Consider the following 5326-nt stretch of genomic DNA (forward strand, 5'->3'; position numbering starts at 1 on the left):
CGCCTGTTATGGCGGCTGGCTGGGCATAGGGGCGATAAGCAGAGCCATTTTAGGGATTTTTGAGGCCCTGGGGAAGGACTACTTTGGAGCACCCTGTTCAACTTTGAATTTATTACCCATTTTCAGTTAATTCAAGCCTTTATGATGCCAAAATATTGAATTATATCTTTCATATTCAGAACCAGTGGCACGCCCAAAAAGTCGAAGGCTCAAACTTCCCACCTTCCCAGCCAATTAGTACCAAAAGAAAGCACGAACAATCATTGATAAAGGCAATTCGTTTTTGCACTTGCATCTAGATTTTTTTGTCTCGCAACAATATGTCATAAGAAGTATGGGGGCTTATTTACAAGCCCCTTGCGCCACCTTTGCGTCATTTTTAACATGGGAAACGTGACGTACGGGTGGCGCAAGGGGCTTGTAAATAAGCCCCACAGTGTTTAACTAGACTGTTTAGGTCTCGCCTGACCCAGCGCATGCGCTGGACTGGCGAGACTTATTGAGAGGGCTCCAAAAAGTGCTACCAGGCCAGCCTAGAGCTACAGTGCATGTGCGCGGGCGCGCGCGCCTCTTTTACCGTGATTACTTTCACTTTTGCGACCGCACGGCCGCTTTGATGTTTGATCGCTCACTTTTGCGGCCGCACAGGCCGCTTCACATAGCCAATAAGTCTCGCTTTTGGGACCTTATAAGTGTTTAGTTATGCAACTGTTGCATGGCTAAACACTTATAAGGTCCCAAAGGCGAGACCTATTGGCTATGCCAATGGTTGTTTTGAAGTTGTTGTAAGGACAAGGTGGGGGTGTCTTGATTATGTAGTGGACTATTGCACAATATTAAAATAAGCCATATTATATGCATGTAGCCCTTGAAATGTAACTTTGATTGCCGGATAGTCCTAATCACAAAAAACCAGCCCCTTCACAACTGGATTTTTTCTGCAAAAGCTAAGACCAACAAACAGAAAACTCGTGTTAGGAATGCTTGAATTAATCTCGGCCATATTCCAGTCCAAAACGTTCTTTTACCTTTTCATCAGGTGACCTCTGCTCGTTTTCTCCTTAATACTCTTCCTCTGTCTTGTCCTGATTCTCCTGTCCTCTACCTATGTGTACTGTAGTAAGGACTCCCTTAATACGTACATACATTGTTAAGTTAGCATAACCACGTCAGAAGTTAGAAAGCCATCTTGCTGCTTTTGCACACGACACTGCGTTCACATGTTATTGCTTAAACGAACTGCTGACTCGAGTTTTGCCTCACACGAGAGCAATCTGTTGTTACCATCCCGAGCTCTGCGAAGCGACCTTGGTCTGCACACGATGTGACAAACAGTCTGAGTTGTTAGACAATGCATGTTTTCCACTCTAGGTTGATCGACCCACTATTTAGTCATAACACACGAGCAGCTGCACATACCTGAAAGTTGGTGCTTTTAATATCACGGACATCATGTTTATTATTCAGACCGAAGACGAGCCTTCCTGCGAGAAGACTCCTGATGCTCCTGTGATGTGATTTCACTAAGCTGATCTTTGAGGTATGGGGTCCCCTATTCAAGCCTAAGAGACCTTCTGTTAGACTAATAATAATATTAGCTTCTTAGTAAAGGGAAAGTGGTAGTGTCCACTGTCATTATAACATGATCACCCCTTTTATATTCTATGGAATTGTAACTATGTTGATGGTTTTGATTTTAATCATTTGTCTGCTTGTATTAGCCAAGGTACTGCATATTAGGACACGTGGTCTATAAAAATAAACTCTTTTTATTTTCACCGTGTCTCTGTTGATTCTTGTTGTGGACTGATGTGAGAATAATATACGAACAGGTATTTCCGATTCCCACCATTCCTGAGTATGTACTGAGTCGCGTGTTCTGGGTTGTCTTTTCATTGGGACCTCCGAGCTAAATCTCGGATAACGAATGGGACACTTATGCTAGCCGGATACTGGGTTCTGGGTTCTGAGGTGAGTTTCTGGTACACCACAACTCACTGAGGTCCTGGGGTTCTACGCATAGTTCTGTGTATAAGCAGAATCCCTGCAACATGGCGCACCTAACGTTTGGTCTATGAGTTGAAACGCCTTAGTAGTGCTCGCGTTTGTCCACAACACCCTCATTCTTGTTTCCGGATAACAAGTCTGACGGATTTAAAACCTACCTAGGTCTATTGATATAGGTTCTTTCAAGCTTTATAATTAAAAAGGTTATTGAACCCTTGTGCTACTGATAGTTTTGAGTGTGTGTTGTCCTAATGTCGGTGGAGATTGCGGCGCACAGCCGTGCGGCTGTGAAACGTCATTTGACGCAGTATGGGGTACCGGACACTGGTATGAACGTCATCTTTGTAGTGGGAGCCGATGCGGCTCATCCCTATGAGTTGTTCTACTCTTGGGTGACGATTCCAGCGGTGGGGGATGATGACACCTTTCATTCTTACACTGCCGCTGCAGTGCCGGCGAACTATACGCCGTATAGGACACAGGAAATACCAATATCTGCTTGGCAGCACCATATTTGGTTTAATGGCGCCCTTCCCCATGTGGTTATACCGCCGAGAATGGGCCCTTTATCAATTGCAGGGGCCACTTGGCCGGTACTAGCCGGATTTACGCCTCATCCCCGTTACCTCACGGTGACGGTGGCTGAGTTGCGTGTACTACACACTGCCCTCATTACGGTATATAGGGCGTTAGTGCAGTATGTGTCGCGCAATATGCAGGCGGGGGCACCTGCTGTTGCGGGACAGCCTACTGATCATCATGCGGTGGTCATTAGTCCTGTTATGGTTAATTCTGTTATGGGCAAGCGCCCCCAAACTAGGGATGATTTCCCCTTTTGGCTTGCTGAAAAATTTGACCAAATAGAAGCGGTTTACCCGAATACTACTCCTGTGGAGAAACACAGGATCCTCACCATTAGTTTGCCTAAGGACTTGGTCCCCCACATTGATGATTGTGTAAATTGGGGCAAGGTCTTTGCAGCGACGTACGCGCAGTGCTTTGGCACTCCGTCTATGTTGCAGCTGCCCTCCGTTATCAAAAGAGTTCAAGAGAACCATGGTGCGGAGTCTGCGATAGATTTAGGGATGCGGCTCCTCGGGCAATTTGACCTGGTGGCTACCATGATAATTGGTAACCTGAAGGGTGATGCTTTGCATTTCCAGGTTCGTAATGAACTGAAACGAGTTCCTGAGGAGGACAAACCGCAGGAATTTGCGAAAATAATCGCAGAGGCATATCGGGATTTGGGTCGTAGCTCTTTAGGAGTTAAGCCTGTAATAAAGAATCCCGATCTAAAACAGCAGGGTAAGGCAGAAACGTCTGGTAAGGACGAACGGCCCTTTTTTCCTAAACAAAAATGGCAGGTTAAACAACAGGGAAAGCAGCAGCAACAGAAACAGGGCTCTCGGCCTGCTTCTCCCGTACAGTCAAGTAGTGAACGCACTTATGATCTGCGCGATCGTGCTGCTATAAAATCTCCTGATAGATTTCAGGTTTCTGAACAGCGCTCTCCTCGTTCTTCACAGGAAACATTGGCTACAGAGTCCGGTGGCGGAGGCGGTGGCAAAGGTCGGGGTGCTCCACAACAGCGTGACCAGCCCCGACAGACTGAGGGTAAAGGCAAGCAGGACGAATTTGCACGACAAAGACCCCCGTTTCAGAAGAAGAAAGTGGCGGCTCTGACGGCAAGGTATGCCTCAGATAGTGCGGACACAGCTTCGGAACCGGACATGGGCGCTGACGCTCCTGGACAGCGCAGCGGAAATTACCATAGTCCGTCAAGCTCTGCGTCCATTTCTGGTGGTGACAGCAACTGATATATCGGTTACTGTGGAAACAGCTGACACCAGAGTGGCTCCCCCTGTCAGACTTTATGAAATAGTCTTATTAATAGAGGGTGACATACAACGTACAATAAAAGGGATTTTTTGGGATAATCTGACCACCACCTATGATATCCTCCTAGCGGAGGCAGATTGGCCCCCAGCTTTCATTTTAGAGGCTCCTAGAGGGGAGGAAGTAATCCTCCCGTCCTTTGCGCACACAGTGCCTAAGGACCAAGCTGAAGTGTATGCTGAGGAGTGGGCGCTTGCGCTTGCGCCGGCGGTGTATCGTACTCAGGTGGGATGGGACAGATTGTCCCCCTGCCATGAGATTCCATTGCGGTCTATGCCCCAGCCTCAACCTCAATATCCTATGCGTCGTGAAGCGAGACCCCACGTCGCGGCAATCCTTGAACAATTGGAATATCAGGGTTTTATTGAAACATGTGTGTCCCCTATGAATAACCCTTTATTCACTGTAACGAAGCCTGACGGCTCGTACCGTTTAGTTTTGGATTACCGGCACCTAAACTCCCACTGCCGGACCTGCGCGGTACAAAATACACATAGCTCGGCTTTGGTCGACAGTCTCGTGCGTAAGAGATTTAAAACGACACTTGACATTTCCAATGGCTTTTTTAGCCACAACCTGTCCACACTGAGTAGCCAGTGGACAGCGTTTACTTCAGGCGGAAAACAAAAACAGTTTACAAGATTAGCCATGGGTTACAAAAATAGCCCTGGCGTCTTTTCTGCTCGCGTGGTTTCTCTTTTAGAAAGAATAGACCCCGAAGCATACTCCTATGTTGACGATATCTATCTTACGGATGATGAGCTGATGCCGCATCTGTCTCGGGTTGACAATATTATCGTGAGTTTTGCTGACTATGGCTACAAATTCAATTTTGCGAAGTCACACATCGCAGAATATACGGTGTTGTTTTTGGGCTACGAGCTCAACAATGAAGGTAAGGGGTTAGCCCCCCACTTTCTGGAAAAGTGTGCACGCTTAAGTGCTCCTACGACACTGAAGAAATTACAATCTCTGCTGGGTTTTCTGAATTTCGGCCGTACGTACATTCCTGATTATGCCCAGCGTATCAAGCCGCTTTACGCCTTGGTACAGCCTTCGTTTTCGAAATCTAGCTGGCAGCTAGAACACTCTGCAATTTTACAGTCTTTACAGGCTGACCTTCTTGCTTCACAATACTTGCTGACACGTGATAACCGCACTAACCTGGTAATCAGAATAGTTCCGGGCGCCGTGGGGTTCACGTATTTGACGTTTAATGAGGGCGACACAGTCCCCATTGCGTACAAATCCCACTTGTACACCTCTGCTGAATTACGTTTTTCCACGGTCGAAAAAGTTCTGACTGCTGTGCAGATGGCGATCCTCAAGGAACGCGCACTGTCGCATGGGAAACAGATTCTGGTTGTAACACCATATCCTGCTTTAGAGGCAGTGACTAAAGCAAGTGTACCAAATTCTAAAG

The sequence above is a fragment of the Triturus cristatus genome, chromosome 4_1 (assembly GCF_964204655.1).
Source record: "Triturus cristatus chromosome 4_1, aTriCri1.1, whole genome shotgun sequence".
Taxonomy (NCBI): domain Eukaryota; kingdom Metazoa; phylum Chordata; class Amphibia; order Caudata; family Salamandridae; genus Triturus; species Triturus cristatus.